This window comes from Peromyscus californicus, unplaced genomic scaffold, assembly GCF_007827085.1.
Source record: "Peromyscus californicus insignis strain IS unplaced genomic scaffold, ASM782708v3 Scaffold_6__1_contigs__length_162567912, whole genome shotgun sequence".
NCBI lineage: Eukaryota > Metazoa > Chordata > Mammalia > Rodentia > Cricetidae > Peromyscus > Peromyscus californicus.
Window position 1 is genome coordinate 119,424,179 of NW_026294584.1, and position 24,853 is coordinate 119,449,031.

Genomic DNA, 24,853 nt, shown 5'->3' on the forward strand with positions numbered 1-24,853 from the left:
TTCAGAATGTCTCTTGTTTGACAAGTGAGAAGCCTCAGTATTCCCTGAGAATGTTAGCAAGGAGAGAAGCACTGCATAGGCATCCCTCCCCCAACTCACAAAGCCTGGGAGAGAAAAGTCTGTCATCATTTAATTTATAAAAAGAGAACTTCATTAGGTTATGCCTTCCATGAAATAAAGTGTACCCACTTGTATACTTGATAAGATTTGTCAAATTCATATATCCCTGTCACCACTGCCACAATCTAAAATAGGTCTTTTCATTAACCTAAATGTTCCCTTTTGCCCACACATAATTAATCTCCCACCTTGGTCCCAAGCAACTAGACTCTCTCTTTTCTATCTGTACAGAATTGCTTTATTTATTCTTGAATATTTTTCTCTTAGTATGATATTTTTGGAATCCATCCAAGTCATATCAGCAATTTATATCTTTTTATTTCTAACATGTACTACATTCATTAATATGCCACAATGTGTTTATCTATTCACCTATGGGTAGACTTTAGTGTTGTTCTAATTTGGTTTTTCTATGAAAAAAATTCTGTAAATATTCTCTGAATATTTTTATGTACACATGTGATTTCATTTGTATGCAGGTGGAGATGATTTTGCAATAGAATTTGTCATAATTTTTCATTAGTATTTACTTGGCATTTGGAACATATTCATGCTGTGACTTATGTGTGGTCAGAGAATTTCCGAGTTTGTTTTCTGTTGCTGTAATAAACACTTTGACCAAAAGCATCTTGCAGGGAGGAGTGTATTTTAACTTCCAGATTATAGTCCATCATTGTGGGGAGGAAGGGCAAGATCTCAAGGCAGGAACTGGGAGGAAGGAACTGAAGCAGACACTATGGAAGTGGTGTTATCATTGACTTGTTCCTTATGGTTTGCTCAGCTTGATTTCTTATACAGTTTGAGATCACCTGTCCATATATCCCACTCCCTGCAGATACCCTGGATCTGGAATAACAGGTAGGTGTAAGCCCCTCAACATGGTTACTGGGGATGGAACTCAGGTCCTCTGGAAAAAGAGCATGTGTTCTTGGCCTCTGAGACATCTCTATAGCTCCAAATTGTATTAATAATGGATGTGTAATGGTATCTCATGGTTAAAGCTTCATTGTTGATTGAAGAAAGATGTGGCTCCATGTTACCATTATCAGCAGCCTAAATGGTTCCACTGAAATTTTAGATATCTTGCCTGAGGCTGAAAAGCATTTCAGAACTAACTGGAGAAATGATGTTGAAAATTTTTATTGGAGACATTTTAATGTAGGCTTAAGTACAGGGTTAAGAAATAGAAGGGCCATCAGAAGCAAGCAAGATATACCCATGAGTGAAATATAAGTTTCCTTCCAAACTGAAAATAGGTAGAGAGATGCTGTGGGATGTCTTTCTGTATGCTCTGAATATGTTTTGCTCTGATTGGTTGATAAATAAAGCTGCATTGGCCTATGGCAAGGCAGCTTAGAGGCAGGTGGGAAATTCAAGCAGATATATGGAGAGAAGAAAGGAGAGGAGAGAGAAGCCAGCCATTTCCAAGAGAAGCAAGATGTGAAAATACTAGTAAGCCATGGCCACGTGGCAACTTATAGATTAATAGAAATGGGTCAAGTTATAAGAGCTAGCTAGCAAGAATCCTGCCATAGGCCACACAATTGGTAATTAATATTAAGCCTCAGAATGATTATTTTATAAGCGGCTATGGGACCTCGGGGCCAGGCGAGACTGGAGAAACCTTCTAGCTGCAGGGAGATAAGATGAAAACAAGAAGTAACGAAGGGAGAGTGTGGGATTCTGAAGGGAAAGTATTAATTTTAGCTCAAGGGGAAGATTTAATTTTCTGAGCATTAGTCATATATATCACATTGGTAGCCCTGAGTTATATCTCAAAAGGTTGCTGTGAACTCCCCCATACACACACATTCCTTTCTTCTAATTTTATAAGCAAGGTAATGGAGGTGACTGTATAAAAGAAGGAGTGTAGTAACCACACACCATTAGGGTGACGCAAGTTGAGTTTATAAGCTTTCTTGGTTAATGAAGTTTTACATCCTAGAAAATTGAAGTTTTATGGCTTGGAAAGGGTCAAAGATTTAAATAATTGATAGGTCTTATACGAGGAGAGATTCAACCATATTTCTGAGAAAGAAGATCCTTTCCCAGGCTTTCCATCCTGCCTCAGTGGTTTGCAGTTTTAGGATTAATAAGTTTCAAATAACTTTAGAAATACTTATTTTTTTGTATGTATATCTATATACCAGTTGCATGTCTGGTGTCCAGAGTATGGAGGAGGGTGTGTCCCTGGACCAAGAGTAACAGATGATTGTGAGTCGCCATATGGGTGCTAGGAATTGAACCTGGGTCATCTGTAAGAACAGTCAGTATTCTTAACTGCTAAGACATCTCTCCAGCCCCAATTTGAATAATTTTGTTGAATACCTTTTTATATGCTTTAATGTCTCTCAGATACACTGATGAAATTTCTGTTCATAGTTTTGTTCATTAACTCCTTCACTATCTTCTTATAACTGAATTGTAATGGTCATTTTATTATATATCTCAAAAGTTAGTCAGTGTCTTAGTTACTTTTCTATTTCAGTGAAAAACATCATAACCAAGGCAACTTATACAAGAATACATTTAATTGGGCTTACGATTTCTGAAGTTTAGAATACATGATGGCATGTAAAGGCATGGTGGCAGGAACAGCTGAGAGCTTATATCTTGAACTGCAATCAGGAAACAAAATTGACACTAGGAAAGGCACTTTTGAAACTTCAAAGCCTTCCCATAGCATCACAACTCCAATAAAGGCCACTCATCATATTCTATCCACATGGCTTTACCCTCTGAGGACAAAGTATTCAAGCAGAAGAAACTTTGTGAGCCATTATTATTCAAACTATCATGGTCATTCTCAATTTTGATGAAGTTCAAAATTCTATGTTTTTTTCCCATTTTTAGCTTAGATATGCTGCTGTGGGATGGTCTGTATGTCAAGTGTGTTGCTGATTGGTCAATAAATAAATCACTGATTGGCCAGTGGCCAGGCAGGAAGTATAGGCAGGACAAGGAGGAGAATAAAGCTGGGAAGTGGAAGGCTGAGTCACAGAGACACTGCCAGCCGCCACGATGAGAAACAGCATGTGAAGATGCCGGTAAGCCACGAGCCACGTGGCAAGGTATAGATTAATAAAAATGGATTAATTTAAGCTGTAAGAACAGTTAACAAGAAGCCTGCCATGGCCATACAGTTTGTAAGCAATATAAGTCTCTGTGTTTACTTGGCTGGGTCTGAGCGACTGTGGGACTGGCAGGTGAGAGAGATTTGTCCTGACTGTAGGCCAGGCAGGAAAACTCTAGCTACAATATGCATAGAAGTTATAAAAATATTTATTTTCTCCCATCACTAAAAGATTTGCTTTGAATTTCAAGTCACCTGCTGAAGTATGTAGTAAATGTTTATTTCTTTTAGATGGTTGTACATTTAACAAATTATAATGATTTTGTTATTGAATTCACTTTTCACCGTTATCTAAAATCAATTGATCAAATATGTGGGGATCAGTTTTTGGAAATCGAAATGTGTCTGATTTTTTTCCTGGCCAGAGCAATGATGGCCTGATTACTTAAGTTGGCAAAAATTAAATTATAAACTCCCCAACTCTGGCATTTATCATTTCAATTTACATGTTTTGTTTGCTTGTTTGTTTTCAAAAGAAAAACCTGGTGAAATTAGAAGAATATGTAAAATCTAAAGATTTATGGGGTAATGGTATATTTCTTCACTTCTTGGGAAATTTTTCATTATCCCCAGAAAATTTTTTGTAACGTCTCTATCCTAGAATTAGTTTATACTCTCCTTGATCTCCAATGTTTAAAGATTCACAAAATAAAACTGGCAATTCGGCTAAAGAAGGACCACTGAATGAGAAGGAAGGCAAACAGGAAGCTAAGTAAAGACAGTCTTTAAACAAGGAGAAAATGACTAACTCTACCAATTACTGACATTATGTCAAGTAAAACAAGGACTGCAAACTGGCTACTGAGACTTTTAAATGTGTAATCCAATTTTAAACATGACAAGAGGTACTTATGTGGAATGTGGGGACAAAAGACCAATCAGGCTGGATTCAAGCAAGGGTCAGAACCTATACATTGGAGGAAATGAGTATAGACAGTTTTTTTCATGGTGCATTGTATTAACAAGGAGCCTGGAAATGGAGCAGAAGCTGGAGAAAATGAGATACCAAAAACATGAGTAATTTTAAAGATTTGATAGTACAAAAGCACATCTCTATGCTATAAGCATGAAAAGAGGAAGATCTGATAATTCTGAAAGAGAGAAGAATGGCTTGAATAGTCTTGCACATATTTAGAAGATAATATGACTGTCAAGGTGACATAGAGAATTGGCTTGAGGAGAAAAAACTCTCTCTTCATCTTGAGGAGCACTAGGGGAGTCTGTAACTGCAGACAGAGTGACTGATGCATGCTTAGATACAGTGATAGGAAAGGAATAAAATTCCTTTACATTCCTTTCTTACTAATATAAAAAGGAAGGAAGTCAACTGTCCTGGAGCATGGGGGAGACGTTAGGCACTAGAGTAAAGGGATATATCTATACCAAATTAATTCCACCTCGTGAGAAAATCTAGTTTAATACTAGATGACCGGTTGTCTCATATACAAAATGATACATTAAAATTTTGTTTTCACCATAAGTGGTAGGCTTCAAAAGGCCAGCTCATGCACCAGGGATGGATCCTGATCCTACGGCCAGGCGGCCCCTTAAGCAGATCAAGCTACACAGCTGCCTCGCTTATGGAGAGGGCCTAGTCCAGTCCCATGGAGGCTCCACAGCTATTGGTCTAAAGTTCATGAGTTCTCACTAGCTTGGTTTGGGTATCTCTGTAGGTTTCCCAATCATGATCTTGATGCATGCTCATAGAATCCTTCTTCTCTGTCTTTGGTTGGACTCCTGGAGCTTGGCAGGGTGCTTGGCTGAGGATCTCTACATCTGCTTCCATCAGTTACTGGATGAAGGCTCTATGATAACAGCTAGGGTACTCACTGATCTGATTACTGGGGTAAGCAAGTTCAGACACCCTCTCCACTGTGGGAGAAGGGAGGAGAGGGAGATCTGTGATTGATATGTAAAATGAATAAAAAATTATGTATTTAGAGGGTCCCATCATATCCATGCATGACAATAGGAATCTGTAATCCCAAGACTTGAAAGGGTAAGACAGGAAACAGAGTTAGAGGCTGGTGTAGAAAGAATTATGAAACCATGTCCCAATATAAACAACAACAACAAAAAATAACCAACAACAACTAAAAAGAATCACCTTCCCTATGAAGCTCTTGATGATGGAACTTGCCCATATGGACAAATGACCTGCTGCGTGGTTGTAGTTACAGAGAATTATAATCCATTGGCATCCAAAAATCCAGTTATACAGGTCTTGTTTATCGAATAAATCAAAGTCAGGTCAAAAGTTACCTTTACTTAACTCCATTTGATTTGTAGTTTTGTTTTCTAAGCGTTTATTTTTTAAATTTCAGATGTCAAATATACGCTTTTTTTGTGTCATGACCTGAAAATATTTTTGTGTTATACGCATGTTTGTATGTGTTATGATCTTTATGTACATACATGTGCTTTGTATTTGACTTAGCTTTTATTTTCCAGTCTCTTCAAAAACCATTCCAAGACCCAGTAGTATTAAAAAGTTTTGTCAGAGGGCTCTGTGTAAAACACAAAGAACGTTTATTTATTTAATTGTTTTTAAACAGAGCTCTTACACAAACACATGCAAACTCCCTCTTTACCCAGAACACTGTAAGCACACTGTTTAGCAGAGCAATGCTAGGTGTCTGGTCTATTTGACTCTACTTTATATAATTTGCTATCTTTAAGAAGGCTAATGCACATATTTAATTTAGAAGGGTTGTGCTGATAGACCTTTGATTTTATTTCCCCTTCTCTTCACTTTAACTAGCACCAGGAGCTGCTGGCATCCTTCAGAAAGCTTACATTTGAACACAGTCTAAATCGGTGCAGACCCTTGACCGGCTTAATCTTTGCTTGCAAATGACAATGCAGTGAAACCAGAGAAAGAAAGAAGAAGAAGAAAAACTACTTCCTTTCCTGTTGGATACCTAATAAGTAGTTAGTCTGACCCAGTTTTCAATAAGAACGATTTTCTGATGACCCAACAGGAGTGACTATATCTAGTGAAAGAATAAGGGGGGGGGGGGTGAATTTAATCTTTCTTGCTACTGGAATGGCAGCTGCTCCCAGCTGCCTGAGTCTGTGAAGGATGGGGAAGACAGAACTGGCTTTCAGTGTGGAGAGAATTTTCCCTTTGAATATTCTAAACGGGAGCTTTGCACATGTGCCTCAAGAACTAATTGTCTAGGTTCTGTCAGGAATGCAGCAGGAGAGGAGCGTATTTCATGCTTAAGACCAGAGAGGAGCCACGCAATACTCAGTGGATAAAAGGCTTGCAGTCCCAGCTGGGAAAAAGAGTCCCATTATCTTCCAGCTGCATAGACATTCCATACGGCTTGGTTCTGCCTGGATGCACAGCATGCCTGGCTGAGGGCTCCAGACAGAGTTCTGCAGAAAAATTGTAAAGATCCCGAGACATTTCCCTGGTAAGATCCGTAAGTACAGAATTGCGCTGTCTGCTGCAATGAGAATTTTGCTGGGCAAGCTGCAGCTTTTCTTGCTTTCTATCTCTTTGTATTAGTATAACAGGTAAAAGCTGGGGTTGTGTGTGTGGCGGGGGGAGTGTCTGTTTCATTGATGCTGTGTTTTTATGATGCTGATGGTTTAAAAACGTTTATTCCCTGTGAGAGAAAATATGCATTGAATCTGTATCGGGAGATGTAGGATCAAACCAGGCAAAGTGAGACTACAGGTTTATTTTTCAGTGTTTCACTAGTCTTTTGCTGCAGTAAAACTAATAGGCAAGACTGGATGACAGTGCTAATTCTGGTACTTTCCGAAGGCTACACGCCCTTTCTGTAACGGTAGACAGATCTGAAGATGTGACTGCTATTTTTTTTTCCTCCAAGGGCTGAGGGGTGGGGTTTGCAGTATCCACGGATGATTTAAAGGAACGGTTATAAAAGTTTCCTGGGGAAGGGATTTCACAACGGGAGAAACACAAGAGTGGAGGTCAAATGGGTACACCAAATTTCCTCTGACATTTTGGTTGCACCCGGCTTAAGATAATAGCATGTAGAGTCATGCTTCCTCCCCGTTTACACCAGCTGAGCCTGTTATGATAAGGATCTTATAATACTTTATGAAAGTTTCAGAAGTTGATGACTTGGGAGCAAAACTTTACAGAGTTCTCAGATTAGCCACTACATATAGCCCTAATGTTAACATGACAGTGTAACATTGGGGGTTTGGGGGAGATTGGAATTCATAGTTCTTGTTTCTCCAAATGAAAGCTACTTAAGTTTAAATAATCAACATCCTGACTATGTCTTCTGACAGGCATTCACGGAATAGCAAATAAAAGTTATCCTGAGGAAGAAAACAGGGAGAGCAGTGGCATTATACAGAATTAGCTTGAAAATAAGGGATTCATAATGTTCTATAGTGACAGTGTTTCTCAAAGATATCTATAAACCAAGGAAGCATATGTTGGGTATTGAATCTCCTGTTCTAAGCAGTTTTCATTTATCTGATGGATTTGTTTATCAGCTTTGAAAACCATTGTTGTTGAAATGTGTCGACGACTTGTGTGTATTGCAATCTACAATGAAATAACATATTTGAGCTTTGTTTTTCTAGCCCTCCCCCCAACATGTGTAAATATATACATTTCCACAGAACAAACATATGCACACAAAAAAGCTGCCACAATTTGTATAGCAAACAGAAATACAGAGTAATTTTATCTTTGATGCTTCACTGATTTTTTTTAGCATAATCATGGCTATGCAGTATAAAGACTTTCAATCAAGAAACTTTTATATAAGGGGCTTATATGAGGTTATATAAATGCATAAGTTATCAGCTCTTAGCAAGAAACCCATCACTTAAAATCAAATGTGCATCTTTATTTCCATTAAGCATTTCTAGTGACTGTCATAATTTTATTTTCAAGAAATGTAACTTTCTTTAATGAAACTGAATTTACTTGGTCACTTAGCAGATGATCACACATTTGGTCTGAGCTCTCTGTTCCCATCCCACACAAAATGAATTATGTTTTGAAGACAGTATGAAGTATATTAAGTTGACTATAGGCTTCTAGTCTTTAGATGACGGAAAATAGTGTAAGCAGACTGATACCTTTTTATTTTCCTTACAGAAAGAAGGGGATTATGAAATATTCACTTAGTTATTTAGCTACATATTTATACAGACAATATGTAAAGTAGAGATGTGCTAGCATAAGCTTCAGTACTTGGTAAAAAATAACCAAACAAAATATAAAAGCTTGAAAGATAGATCTCATCCTCTAATAATAACAATCATGAGGTATTATTTCTTTGCACCTAAAATTCTCATAATAAGATGAGATGGGGAGAAAGGTGCTTTATAGAGAATGGTTTCTTATAATATAGTCTTCTTTCTAAGAATAGGAGTACTTAGTGTGATGCTATCATCAATAATTGACAGATATCCTTGAAGAAGAATTGTATCTTACTCTATAAAAAAGAAGGTATATGATATAAGTTGCCAAAATTCTGTTATATATTTATTTGCAGTAAAATACTTGTTTTAGAAAAATAAATCTATATATATTAACAAAACTATGAAAAAAATAATGATTTGGAGCCATTTTAATACATATTTAAATATTAACCAATTCTTACAATTACACATCATTGTCAACAGAATCTTGCTGGGAACTCCTCTCAGATCCCTGCTCTTTGTGATCTCTGGAGAAAGAATTTTAAAAAAACATACAAATATAGTGTAGAAGAGAGGTGGTTATTAACAAGTATAGTAGGTACTCTCAGTGGATGATTGTGACCAGTGGCTAAGTAGATCACTGGAGAATTGAACTCTCTCACAGTGCGAGAATGGAGAATGGCCAGAGATATGTTGTGCACATTTATATTTTAGACAAGTTTTATCTGATGTCTAAAGTGCAGAACAGACAACTTTCTTAAAATGCTTATTTCTGTCTAGGAGACTCATAGACCTACTTGGACTGATACTTGTGGGAGGGGAAATAGTATATAAAGCCACTTGCTATACAGTAGTCTTCTAAGATTAAGGGCTTCTGAACCAGGCTTAGACAATGATCAATTAATGACATCCTTGGCAGTTTAGATGCCATGTGTTCTCTCAGGGCCAGATGACCCAGATCCTGTGCCTCTGAGAAGTAGATCCCTGAAGTTACAGCCCTGTTTTTATAAGCTGTTGGTCATAAGTGAGGAGTCTATCCCCAATGTCTATCTTCTAATGTCTAAATAGTATAAGTCTAAACCTAAAATTTTTTTTTCAATGCTTGAGGCTCTGGGATCATGTAGAAGGTTGATGTCTAGTCCTGGCTATTTTTCTACCCAAATGGGGTGTAGGACAATTTAAGGTCTCTACTTAAGCTGATTATCAAGCCTATTAGAATGCTCAACAGGAAAAATGTAGAACAACCTAAAGGTGAATTGATTGCAAAAGAAATAAAATTTAAAGAACAGATAAGCATACCAGATTGAGATTAATCATAAGAACACTATCACTATATTATTCATTCAGCCTTTTTTGATAATTTTGATAGTAGTATGAATCATATATATATATATATATTACAATAATCATTTCAGAGATTTGTATTATTGAAATTATGGTAATTACCGTAACTTTATTTTAGATTCATTTTAAATTTGAAAGAACTAACACTTTCCAATCAGCATTTACACCCTGATTCATCATTGTTTCTTGGGTGGGTGGGTCCCACTTTCTGGAACTGTATACAGAGAAAGTCACAGGTTCAATGTTTGTCCTGTGCCTGATTATTATTTTATTTTACACAGTCATGACAAGTTATCGTTTTAGAATCAAACAGTCATATTTTCATAAAGACATGCATATTTGTAAGCAGTACTGCAGATATCTCATATTTAAAGTTGTTACCCAGAAGTTTTAGTATTGCTTAATATGACTTGTTTTTCTCAAATTTTAATTTTTTTTGTTAAAATATTACTATAGTTGGTCAGTCTGAGACAACATCTTCTTGCCATTACTTTAAGATTCTTTTTTTTTGACCAAAAGGAATGTAATTATGTTTTACATATAAAGTTCAAGGAAATAATGTAGATGATCCAAAACATTACTGTGATGAGATTAAGTACATAATGGTCAAATTAAATTACCCTTCATTTGTTAAAAGAAGTTAATTAATATAAAATATCATGCAATTGTTTTTCATATAAGTTATTAATTGTTAATTTAATAAAAATTAGTATCAGTGTATTGTCTATTACAATCTGTAAGTTATTTAGGTATTGTTTCCTGAGAAAAATTGAGAAATCAATATCAAAGATTATATAATTCTAATAGGTAGTGTTCATATTCCAATATTTTCTTCATCTATTATCCTATGGCATTTCAAATAAAACTAAAAAATTAAATTCTTTCCATATTTGTTATGATATGCTTTGTGTATATTTGTACTACAGGAGGTTGTATGTGCCCCAATATCACTGAAGGAACTGATTCTTGCTCTTTGGTAAGACAGTCATCTATCAAACCCCCATTACTGAGTGTTTGATGGATATACAAATAAGATTCTTTCATTGCAGCAATGCTTTCAGCCCTGCATCTTTAGTTTGCCTACCTGATACTCGAGAGCATGCACAAACCAACTGTTACACATTTTCTTTTACTCTTTTTTTCTTCTGGATCACCATTTGTTTCCATGTTGGATCTTAATTGTTCATCTTGCATATCTATAAAAATTATTCAAATTTGTTTTAAACTTTGCATTGTTTTATTGTTATCTCAAGTGGTTTGCTATAATACTGTATGGTCTATTACAATATTCATCTCTGAAATACTTTTATCCTCTACAGATTTAGTTGTCTTTATCACTTGACACATTTCTTTGGCTGCTGAATTTCTGTTTCAAAATGTATACAGAAAGATTATGTTTAGAGATATTAAAACTATGTTAGAGGCCAGGCGGTGGTGGCACACGCCTTTAATCCCAGCACTTGGGAGGCAGAGCCAGGTGGATCTCTGTGAGATCGAGGCCAGTCTGGGCTACCAAATGAGTTCCAGGAAAGGTGCAAAGCTACACAGGGAAACCCTGTCTCGAAAACAAAACAAAACAAACGAACAAACAAACAAAAACTATGTCAGAGTAGTTTCTCACCACTTTCTGAAAATTTAGCTACTATTCTTTAGATTTATGTTTTTAAATTACATATTTTCTTTGCTTTTTTCCCCTTACATCTTTTTGTTTCAAAATGTATTCATGAGAGATAATAGAAAAAACAGAGAGATTTTTTAGGATGCCTTAAAAACTTAGAGAGTATATGACAATCCTAGGAATAAACCCTAGGTTACCAGGCCTGATGCCTAAAAAGCAAATGAAGGATTTTGGGATGCCCACATACCCTGCAGCTGTCCCACATGAAACAGATTTATACATTAATGACCATAATAGTGGGAAATACCATATATACTAGTGCAGTAAGCATATAGAAACTTCTTCCCTCAAATTTTTTGAAAAGCTTCGAGAAAAATATATTTGATGAGATTTTTAGATATGTTTAAGTTTTTCCTACAATCTCATTAGATAATGTTACTTTTGTAAGATGAATTCAACTCTTTGCAAAGCATTAAGACCTTGGGTAATTGTTGTACAATCCCTAGGTATTTAGAACTTTAATATAATTTTATATCCACAATATACACCCGCCAAATTTGTCATCTTGTTGTTTTGAGGTGTGTGTATTCTCCTACTTGTCAGTTGAGTCAGTGACCTAAGCTATATTAAAGCTTTTAAGTCAAGGGTCTCCATGGTGGAGCCTTGTAGACAAACCTTTCCTTCTCTCAATCCTTCTCTCAATATTCTCTCCTGCTATTTCCCCATGCTTCAGGTTTTTCAGGTAGTATATTATGTTAAAATAAAAGAGAAATATCTAACAAAGACAAAAATAAATAAATACTTGACAAGTTTTCTCTAATTCTCCCTAAAAGTATTTTTTTTTTTAGTGTTTGGAAACAATGGAAATCTGTTTCAGGTTTTGTATTCAGCCTTGCACCCACAAATACTGTCTCCAGGTTCAGAAAGACATCGCTGTTTTTCTTTTTTTGTATTTTCCAACACCATAACTAGATTTTTTCTTTTCTTTATTTCTGTAGAGCAAGACATGAATAAAAATATCTTTCTTTTGTGAGTTTTCAGTAGAAATCTTTCAGTTTTAAAGGGATCCTTACATGAGATTTTTGCTCTAAAATTGTGACCCTTGTGATTTACATCAATAAAAGCTAGCTGTACCTGAAATTGAGGATGTGTGTGTATGAGTGTGTGTGTGTGTGTGTGTGTGTGTGTGTGTGTGTGTGTATGTTTGTGTGTGCATGTCATGATGGAATATGTCTATATGCCTCTGACTTCAGCACTTGGGCATTTTGGGGGCTAAAACAAGAGGTCAGCCTTATCTTCATAGCAAAATAAATGAGAGCAAAATTCTGTAGCCTGGCTATTTAGATTTCAGGTGCCACTTGTATCTGTCACAACAAGCAATGGCCTCTCTTCACCTCAGTTTCTCCATTCATAATAGAGATAATAACACTATTGACTTTGCAGTATTATGAGGAGAATTAAATGGCTTAATTTGTGAAAATATCTTGGAAGAAAGCCCAGCAATTAATAAGCTCTCTATGTGTTCATTGGTTCATTATAGCTATATTATTACTACTATAATATTTGTCCGTTAGCTTTAGAATCAATTGAGTAAAAATAATATAAAACAATGAACAGAATGGAAATTGTAATCATCATCTTATCAATTGTATTGGGTATTTAGTAGAAAATTAAATTTGGTGTGTAAATCACCAAACTGGAAATGAAAATCATACTTATGAGAAAACTGTGGAAAGACTCAGAGATAATAGTGTGTGGATGCATACAGGTTAAAAATAGCTTCATTCTGTATACAGAAAGTATTCAGACCTGACCAAGAGAGTTTGTTTAATTTTCTGATCTTAAAAACAGTGCATAGAATAGTATGAGTGTATATCACAACTACTTTTACCACAAAAAATTATGAAAAGCTTCTGCATTTTATTCTTTTCGTTATTCATTTTCACTATGTTTCATTTAAAAATAACAATTTCCTGCTGTTGTTTGAGTGAAAAATGCCCCTCATAGGCTCATGTATTTGAACACTTGGTCCCCAGCAGATGGCACTGTTTTGGGAGGTTATGAAACTGCTAAGGAGGTGCAATATTGCTAGTAGAAGTAGACATCTGTGTTCTGGTTTGGAGGGTTTGCAGCTCAGCCCCAGTTCCTTCTAACTCTCTCTCCTTCCTGTGTGCAAATCAAATATGATCCATCAAGTTCTTGCCCCTGTCAGTATGTCATGATTTTCTCAGTATCATGGACATTAGCTCTCTGGATGTGTTAGTCAAAATAAGCTCTTCCTCAAGTTGCTTTTGTTAATTATTTTATAGCAGTAACATATATGAGCAGTATATACCCACAAATTGACCCATGCATCTGAAAGCAATAATAAATTTGAAATTTTAACAGATATCTTAAAATAAAGCATAGATACTGTTTATCTATTTCCAGACTCACATCCACTCACATATTTATATTTTAATAGTTAATTTTACTGAAATATTTCCTTGTGGTCACTACCATAAATTTAAACAGTACATTTTGGCTTCCATTATAGGTTCAATGTGTTTAAGATAGTACATGTTAGCTCTATATTTTAATTTTTGCATATTTTCTCAATTTTCACAATGCGGTTTTGATTGAACGGAATTTTTTCATGGTTTAACTGTTGGAGTATTCATCGGACACCTCTGCACAGTGTGAAAATTCACCTAAAGAAGTTGTGTCAGCAACTTCCTGTTTGTTTTTTGTGGCTCCAGAATCTTTGTCTTTGAGTTGGTAAACTGAATTTATCTACATCTATAATTATTATGAATAAAATTGATTGATATCTTACCTCTTGTTTCATAAACTGTTAAAAGAGTTCACTGTTCTTGAAAGAATATTGGTCTGCAAGCCCTAGGGATCCTGTTTCTGCCCATTCACCCCACCTCTACTCTGAAGTTATAGCAGTAGGGCAACATATCTGGCCTTATGTATTCCAAGGGATCAAAACTCAGGTGTTCACATATACACAAAAACACTATATCCACTGAGCCACCTATCTATTCTCTAATACATATTTTTTAAATTTATTTTCTATCTTTCACAACCTTAAAAATATATATCCCTTGTTTTATATTTATGTGGGAAATGATGATAAATATATGAACATAATAAGCTTAGTATTTTCTAATGGAGAATAAATATAGTAATATATCTGTCCTCTTTGTCGACAGGATGATTGGCTTAGATATCTTCCACAAAAGGCCAGTAAGCATCCTAATTCTACCATTTACTTTTAAACGTCCTTTAAAGTGTTCAGCCACTGTTTATTTAAATTTATTGCTTGGTTTTCTGAACTATTTATCATTTATTCTTGTTACTATTGTGAATCTCCTGGATACATTTTTATGTAACAATGAATATTTGCAAGTTGTTCTAAAAAACAGTACTGAGATACCTTAAAATTTAGACTCTGGAAATTTTCTTGCTTTCTAAATGGTACTACAGTTCATTAAACAACTGTGTTAATCAATGTTCCTATCTGAATGTTTTCTTTGTATTCTAGTCTATGATCTTTGGGGCTAAAACTTAATACCATTGTTAACCAATATTTTATGGGTAGATTTGAAGAAATTGTAGTTTTGATTTGTTCAGGTTTACAAAAAATATAATTACAAATCATTATGTATATATTCTGTTTAATTTCTAGAACCTCTGAAGTCTGTTTTTTTTTTTTCTTTCTTGGTTATTGAAATTGCCTAGCTATTGTGCATTTCAGTCTTGCAAAAACATGAAAACATTTTAACTTACTCTTTCAGGAATATTTCTTCAGTATTTTCTTCATCAATTCTTCTGACTTAAGTTTCCTCGAAAAATTTTAATAACTTCCTTTCCATGGTATTCAATTCCTCCCATTTATATTTTATACCTTTAGCTTTCAAAAGGAAAGCACCTCTATTTTTCTGTGTATCTTTAAATATTTTCCCAGTATTTTGTGTCTTTTTCCTTCTCATTTTAGAGCTGGTTTTTGATTGTGGTCCTATTTTAGACTTTAGGAGAAAATCCCTTCATTATTTATATCTACCAACCCTTCATTATGGTGCATTTTTTTCTGTTTCTTTGAATTTTCCACTATGAAAAATTCACCCTAGTAGAAATTTTCTATGAGAAGCTCACGTTGTCTGAGCCCTGCATACTTCTCCACGACTCTCTCCACTTCTGCTTACAGAGGAGCACAATGATTTTCTTCTCTTCTTGGTTTCTTTCTCCATATGATTTAACTCAAAACTTTCTACTGTACTTTAAATATCTACTTACTATATAAATGGAGTGAGTTTGGAGGACCTATAAACAAGGTTAGCAGACTCATTTTCTGCAGGTAACCAAGGTCTCCTAAGACTTCATGTTCAATCCAAGGTCATTTGCTCTTGGTTATTTTCACTTCATCACTTCCAGACCTTTAAAGAATTTGTGGACTTCTGCTTCATTTGCATGTGCCTCCAGTGAAAAGCTTTCCTTTTGCACAGTTATGCACACTTCCCAATGCTTCTCTATATTTTTATGCTGCCTGGAATTTTCCTTGTATGGTTTCCTTCGCGGAAGCCATCAAACTTTATAATTTTCTGGCACTAGCCTTTTTTTTTATACCATTCCAATGGTCTCATTTATTTCTGCTGGTGAGTTTTCTGTTTGTTTGGTGGTACTTTGAAGAGGAAGGACTGTGTTCATGACAAAAATTTGAATCATTTGTTTATATGAAGGCTATGAGGAATTTTCCCCCAGTAACAGTGAGTAATCTCCCCCTCTTCTTGGGTGCAGTGTGTGTGTGTGTGTGTGTGTGTGTGTGTGTGTGTGTGTGTGTGTGTGTGTGTGTGTATACTGCATGCATGCATATGTGCAAACATACATAGTCATTCAGCTACCCTTATGTGCATGGGGACTGGGCAGAAATCAGCATTGATTTTTCTACCTTTCTCCACCTTTGTATTTGAAACGGGGGTTCTCAGTGCACCTGCAACATCAATTCAGCTAGGCTCACTGGCCAGTGAGCTCTGGACAGCTACCTGTCTCTACCTTCTTTAGCCACTGGGTGTAAACAGAGACAATGCCATGCCTGGCTCTTTAGTAGGTGCTGGAAGTCCCAATTCAGGAGATCAACTTTGACAAACAGCTGCTTTTCTCAATAAGCCATCTTGCCAGCACCCAATCATTTTATCTTTTCTTTATTTTTTTAACATTTTCATATAATTATTTTCCCTGATCTTTTTAGGAACAGTGTTAAGCCTTTTGAACACAATCTAACAAGAAATGGTCAAAGGCACTTGTATCCGTCTTACCATTAGTTATACAGATACCATAAATTACTAAAAATTATGATTTAATACAAAAATGATCATCTCATGGGATAATATGTTAGAGCATATTCAAGAATTTAGTTTGGGAAATTATACAGATGTTCTTCATTTAGATCTTTTGTGACTGTCACTGTATTAATTCTTTAAGTCTAATGGTATATTTTTCATAAAATATGCAACCAGTTATTCTGAAACATTATTAGCAAAGCAATTTCCATGACACAGTCCAAGCTGAGGACAAACAGGTCACTTTTGCTTTAAATTCCTTCTGATGATACAATTAGATGAAATATTTTTAAGATTTATTTATTTATTATGTATATAGTATTCTGCCTGCATGTATCACTGTTCACCAGAAGAGTGCACCAGGTTTCACTACAGATAGCTGTGAGCCATAATGTGTTCATGGAGAATTGAACTGAAGACCTCTGGAAGAGCAGCCAGTGCTCTTAACCCCTGAGCCATCTCTCACTCTAGATGAAATTGTTAATAACTAAAAGAAAACCAATCTTCTTTTATTCCCAGAGTGAGGTTGAAGACACCTACTGAAGCTGTTAATAACTTTTCACTTGTTTGTATAAGATGCTGATATGAATGTGTGGTCAGAAGAATTTAGACATTTTCCATTCAAAGTTTTATGTGTTTATTATTTCAAAGTTAATGCTCTTCTTCACATGTGTCTGGCTAAAATTACTGGATAAGTTATTCTGTATGCAATACCCTGCAAGTATTTTGTAAACTTGAGGATTATTATAGATTTCTTAGAACAGCACTCTTAGAAAAACAAAAGAGCGAAGAGATAGCCCAACACTGCTTCCTCTGCCTTCTGTCAATCTTCTGATTAGTACAAAGGAATAAAGGGAAAGCAAGATTGGAAGTCAGATTTGCTGTAAGTTTTGTGGTGAAGAATTTTGTTGACTGATAGACAGACATTTTAAAGCATGTGACATTAAGGTGTTTGCTAGGCAGCAGACTGTTAAATATGCAATATGGTGAGTCTGTGGTCCTCATAGATATTCAAAGTATGACATCCCACTACATAAAGAAGTACGAAAGTGTTCCCAGAGCTTCAGTTTTGGAAGTGTTGTACAGATGTATCCCTTGGGACTATGTATAAAATATACATATATGTATGTAACAACATTTAATGAAAAATGAGTTCATGAATTTGGAAGGGAGAAAGGAAGGGTGTATAAAAGGCCTTGGAAGGAGCAAAGGGAAGGGAGAAATAGTGTAATTATATTATAATCTCAAAAACTGAAAGAAATAATTTAGAAAAAAGATGGAACACAAGAAAAACAAATGTGTGTTCAAAGAAATTACCTTAGAATAGTTTTGTGCTATATGCATTTTACAGATGTGCTGGCTCTTTTCTTACTACTGTTGCTTCATGTAGACTATGCTTATGTGGTTTGTAGATGAAACACTGAGGGAAGACTTTTTAAGTCTTAGGACACTTAGCACTGTTCTCTAATCGTCCAGCTTATGTCCTGGAGATGCCTGGAATTCTTATTCTGTAACAGAACCCCTCTCTCTCACATACACAATCAGCGATAAAGAAAAAGAGACTATTTGAGAGTGGGAGCATGCAAGTGGCCAGAGGAAGGTAAGGGAAGAGAGACGTGACGTAATTCTATTTCAGTTAAAAACATATTTTAAATAAATAAATAAAAACATCCCATCAAAAAGGGATGTACTGAAGATTAAAATAAAAATAACTTGGTTGCCATGCATGGCATGGGAAATCAAATACAAGTTTTCTGGCATGTATAATCTCACCCTCAGGAATAATTGTTTTAGAATCAAGAGACTCTTTCACTTCATACAGAAAAGTTATTTTTTCCCACAAATAAATGTAAAACAGCTCCAAAAAACAAATAATAGCAGTGAAGTTTGAAGATTCATTGGTATATCTTTGAATGCCTAAAAATAATTATTCCCAGTGGTTATTTTAATGTGCATATTATCTCTTTTTGTGAATTACTTTCCATGTAAAAATATCTTCTTGCAAATGTTAGTGTTAGCTTAGGTAATTATACAGCATACCAAATAACCAGAACTGGTGTTAGATGAGTAAAACATTGACAATAAGCAGTAGTAAAACGAAAGTTAAACAATATATTTTACACTGTCAGTATCATTTTAATAGACAGTTTAAAATGTTATAGTGTTTTGGATATATTAGAGATATACATATATAAGTATAGACACATATACTTATTTTTTTGTAATCACTTTTTAATAGATTTTTTTTCTACATTGTTTTCTGGAACTTTGGCTCATATATTAACTTCCTTAATTAACAGTGTGTTTGGCATCTAGATTCTCAATATTTCCTGGATGTGAACCTTGACTCTCTTTCAGATATCCATGTGCGTATAGTATAACATGTGTAAAAGAGAACAAGAAAGGGGATACTGGATGATTCCTACTCATATTCAAATAAAGGAATCCCATGGAGTAGGGCACACTGAAATGATATGACAGGAAGTAGTACTTAAAGACAATGGTATTCTTCCCTGTAATTTCAGTGTGCGGCAATTAATTCCAGCTTATCCATAGGATTTGGAATCTGTCTATAAAATCAGCATATTAACAAGAAATCACATCTTATTGGATATATGCAAAATTCTCTTATTAAGTGGTCCATTTCCCTTGCCGTAATACGATATGTTTCAAACAAGCAAAAAGAACTTTCTCTCACTAAGAGGGCAGAATGAGGTCAAAATTCTAATCTATATTCTTAAATTCCTGTGCTAATTTATGGTAATGAACTATAAACAATATATTTCCTTTTCACAAATATTTCCATTGTGAACCTCAGATCTATTTATTCAATTAAATTTGGAAATAAAGAAAATTACAAATTACATTTTGTGGTTTCCTAGCATTTGATATCATTTCCATCATGGATATAGATTTTCAAATTTGTATTTATTTATTTTTGTGTATGAGTATGTGTGTATGCTTGTGTGTGTTTTTAAACTAAAACATTGGGATACATTTATATGGCCAAACTTATAACTTGCTTTTCTTAAAATTAACATATTGGGAACAAATTTTAAATATCATTAAGTGTTTTTCTAAAGCTTTGTGTTGTGTAGTTCATTGAAACCAATAGCTAGATTCATGTACTAACTTTCTCCCATTTATGAACAGTGCTATAGTGAGTAGTTGAGTAGTTTTGTCCTCAAGTCTATACACACACACACACACACACACACACACACACATACACACACACACACACACACACACACACACACATATGTGTGTATGTATGCATATAAATGTAAGTGTGTATGTATATTTCTTAAAAACATATCCCTAGGAGTAAAATTTCAACCTTACCCTTTGAAGGCCTTACTATGTGTTACTTTTTATTTTAAGATTTATTTATAATATACAATATTCTGGTTGCATGCCAGAAGAGGGCACCAGATCTCATTATAGATGGTTGTGAGCCAACATGTCATTGCTGGGAATTGAACTCAGGACCTCAGCAGCCAGTGCTCTTAGTCTTTGAGCAACTTCCCTTTCTAGAAGAGGAAATGTCTACATTGCTGGAGATAGGGAAGGCACATTGCTCTTTCTACTTTCAAACTTAGAAGTATCCACTGTCAACACCATTGGAAATATTAAATTTTGATTTAAATGTTCAGTTAATAATCAAATTTAAATTTAAATGTTCAGAAAAATAAATAAGCTGTATTTCAACTTCCCATATGTCACTTTATTTTTCTTTATAAAAACAAACCTGGATATACTGTGTGCCATTTATATTTGTCCCTTTGGTTAAAGTCAGCCCATGTCCTTTGTAATTTGTGGGACGGTGGATTCACAGCTTTTCCTAACCTCAAGAAGTTGGTAATATATCAAGGATTATCTCACAGTTTTTGTTTTTGTTTTTGTTTTTTCATTTTTCAAGACAGGGTTTCTCTGTGTAGTTTTGATGCCTGTTCTGGGTCTCACTCTGTAGACAAGGCTGGCCTGGAACTCACAGAGATCTGCCTGGCTCTGCCTCCAAAGTGATTAAAGGCATGAGCCACTGCTGCCTAGCTATCTCACAGTTTTGTGTTGAAAATTTTTTTCACAGTTATAATACATTTATCTTTCAGCATTTACAGTGTGAAATCTTACATGGCATCATCATTTCTTAGTCTTGATGTCCAGAGCCGTATCACAGAGTCTAGAACACCAAACCCTCCTGGGGCTCACTGAAAAGAGTGAGCTGATTTTTCCAAGTCTATTCATATCACTATAAGTGATAGACAATTATTGCTTATCCTCTTATAAAAACTAAGTAAAATGTTGACCTACCGAGTCCACCAAGTCATAAAATTCTAAGTTAATAAATATCACATTTACTAAAGATATTCCCAATACTTAGTCTTTCTAGGTACATCACATAGCACAGTGTGAGGCCTGTGGGAGATTCTCAATAAATGCTTGCTTAATGAATGAGTTTTCAAATGTAGTAGGAAAAACATAATTTTAAATATGTCTGTGCTCATTCCAAGTGTGCTATTACGGTGTCATCTAAATCTATGTATACAAAAATAACAGGCTGAAATGATAGTTAATGTTGAACTTAAATCTATGTCTCTCCTTTGGACACCTTAGTAATCCATTTTATAATGAAATAATCAACCAAGTTATGTATTTCTTATGTCAATCCTCATTGCATTTTAGAAATATTTCTTGATATGTGTGTGTGTGTGTGTGTGTGTGTGTGTGTGTGTGTGTGTGTGTGTGTGTGTGTTGTTGTTGTTGTTGAGTTTCCAGGAATTTACCAAGGTAGAAAAAAATAACTGGTTCACAGCCTCCGGGTGTCAACCACCTTGGGGGATGAAAGACCCTCTCATAGGAGTAGCCTAAGACTATTGAAAAACACTGATTCTTACAATCCATAACAGTAGCAAAATTACAATTACGAAGTAGTAATGAAAATAATTTTATTTTTGGGTCACTACAACATGAGGAAGGTTGAGAACCACTGATAAAGATAATACAGTGTAAGTGACTTCAGATTAAGATATAATTTATATACCAGAGAAAGGTCAAATATATTTACATGTGTGAAATTTTCCTTTCTGAATACCCCCCAAAATATGAAATGCATAGTTTGGGACTTAGATCTTCAGAAGAAGAGAGAATTTCTATTTATTTTATTTAACTTGAATTTAAGTTATTACAACACTTTGAATTTAAATATATGTTATTTTAATTGAGAATAAAATAATGAAATCAGATGTTTAACTTTAGTGAACAGAATTTTAGGCATGAATTTTTTATTTGATTTACACTCCAATATATTCACAGCTTTTTTGGCACATTTAGCTTTAAAATTTTTTTTAAAAGAAGCCATAAAAGAAATATATTTTTCTTATAGCCCAGAATAATGACATTTATTAGTCATCTTATAGTAACATATCATTCAGCTTTCTTTTAATATTTTTAAAAGATTCTGAGATAAATATCCCATAAGGAGGCAAATTCATAATCACTCATGGTTTCAGGAGTTCTGTCCTTGGTTGGTTGGTCTCATGATCTTTGGGCCTGTGGTTAGGTAGCATATCATGGCCAGAAACATGTTGCTCAGGGAGCTGCTCATTTCGTGGTAGCTAGGAAGCAAAGAGAAAAGAAAATGAGTGGCCAGGATCTTAATATTATCTTCAAGGGCACAGCCTCACACGCTTACTTTCTTCCCTAAGATTCCCTTATTAAAGTTTCCTCCTTTCACTGGAGCTGTGTAAGGTAGGAAACCAACATACAAAGTTTTAAAGGAAACTTACTCAAACCACCATAGCTACATTTCCTACAGTAAATAACTATCTCTGTATTTTAGAAGTTTGATAAACAATTTTCTTTACAGACCTATCTGAGGCAATAGCCTGTCTCTTTTGTAGATGCATCTGAGACAACAGCCTGTCTCTTGGACAGGATTTTTCCCTAAATTATTCATTTTTATAATAATAATAATAATAATAATAATAATAATAATAATTCAACATTTCCATTTTGAGATGGCATTTTATCAAAGTATGAATCTGTCAGATCCTTACTGAGATTGGTAATCCAGAAGGATGCTCACCAACAGCTCCTGCCCCGTTCTCTGGGAACATCACTCTTTCTGCCAAGAACTGGAATCACTGGTTTTCTCTTCCTTTTATCTGGCAAAATAATTTGTTTTAATGAATAGGAAAGGTAGAAATGACTTAAACCAATTCTTATCCCAGAATTAGTCAGGCAGCTTCTCTTTTTGGTCTCTTTTAATTTAGGCCCCAGTCTGGAAATAAATAGTTGTAAAGTCCTTGGAACAGGAGATACTTTGCAAATTGGGCTCATGTGAGAAAATAATCACACCAGCTGAGACTGTCCTGTGACATATGACAAGGCCTTTTTTGGATGTACTGGACCTTTTTTGACAGAGCTGCTGAAGATGATACTCCGGGAGTCTAAAGAAGTCAAATATATACATTGTTTTGAAAAATAAGAGGGTTTATGTTAATAATCAGATTTTGGACTGCTTTGTTGCATAGCATAACAGAATGAAAGCCAACAGGTTTGTCGTTTTAAGGAAATTAAATTGCTTTGGAATATCTCAGTATCCTCAATTTATACACCACTATGGAAAGAAACACAAAGTCATGTGGAACAATCTTGTCTATGAAAGGTCTATGTGATTAAATTTTGAATTTTTTATTATTTTAATTTTTTGGTTTGTTGACACAGCATCTTTCTGTGTGGCTCTAGCTGACCTGCAGACCAGGTTGGTATCAAAATCACAGTGATTTATCTTCCTCTGCCTCCTGAATATATTAAAGATGACAGCCAACAGATTGGCTGGAGTTAGAATTCATTAAAAGATAAAATTCTGAATCACATCAAGAAAATAAACAGAAATTCTTTGTGGAATCCGTTCTATTTCAATGGATATGATATGTGAAGAGTTACCAACTCTGTGAACAAAAAAACCTACATGTAGGACTTACATGATGAATTTGGCCTTTGAAGGGAAGTAAGAGTAAAACAGGTTCACAGATACCTATATATTCAGAGTCAAGGATATAAACGACTCCCTTTCATTCTTGAAAGCCTTTATAAATTTCTTAAGTGATTTCTTTTCAGTATACTGTATACTTGAGTGTTATTTTTAGATCAGGTTATAAATACTGTGGTTAGAAGTCTATCCATTGAAATTCCTACTTCATATGTTTTCCGTATGCCTGAGATTAATCAGAGCAATTCATGTATACAAATGTAAATAAATAAATATATATCCATATACTATACAACTATAGCAATTTTGCAAGTATGATATAGCTTTGTAAGTATGAATGCAAGTTATCACATACATATTTTTCTACATTATATTATTTTTAATTTGTTAGCATGCATTCTTCAGATCAATAATTATAATCAAAATTTTAAAGTATTGAGTTCATTGGATGTTATAACAAGATTCTCCAGAGATGAAGAACTACCATTGACATGTATTTGAAGTCTGAGTTGAATCACCAGAAAATCTGGGCTGAGATTTCCAGACTCATTTCTGCAAGCTGGAGACCTAGGCACCAACTCATGTTCTAAAGGTTTGAGAAACAGTTAACCAATGGCATAAATTCTATTACAAAGGAAAGACAGGGATCAAGTAAGAAGGGTGCAAATTCTCACCTCTGTATCTTATTCTAATTCAGATTTTCAATGGATTCAATTATTGTTAACTGTATTAAAAAAAGTTGGTCTATACCAGCTCAAATGGTGATCTCAATCTAAAGAAAATCAGAGGTGTGTTTAGAAATCAGAAAACATGTTTAATATGAGCACCATGTAGTCCAATGTATTTGATATAAAATGACCTTTGCTAATAATATTAGTAAATAGAAAAACTTGGTAGAGCACATTTAAAAATAGAATCCATACAGAAGTAATACAGATACTTGATATTGTTTACATTTATAATGTGGAGTGCCCATTTTCCTAAAAGCTCTGCTGTTCATTGGAGAACTAAACTTTAAATTAATTTAACTCTATATGGCTTGTGTCATGATGGCATATTGACTCAGCAAATTGAAGAACCCGAATTTGCAGTGGTCATTTGGCCAGTGTCAAAAGTGCCACTTTTTATTTGGCATATTGTGAAAAGGTACTAAGACAACATTCCCTGCTTAAAAT

The 24,853-nt window shown here is 34.8% G+C and overlaps 1 protein-coding gene across 1 annotated transcript in view; it reads left to right on the forward strand.

Moving 5' to 3' along the window:
• The first annotated feature begins 6,708 nt into the window (after window positions 1-6,708).
• Cntn6 (contactin 6) overlaps window positions 6,709-24,853 on the forward strand; it is a 337,384-nt gene continuing 319,239 nt past the window's right edge. The window contains 1 exon segment of the mRNA XM_052719550.1: window positions 6,709-6,775. The gene's annotated coding sequence lies outside the window, so the exon portion shown is untranslated.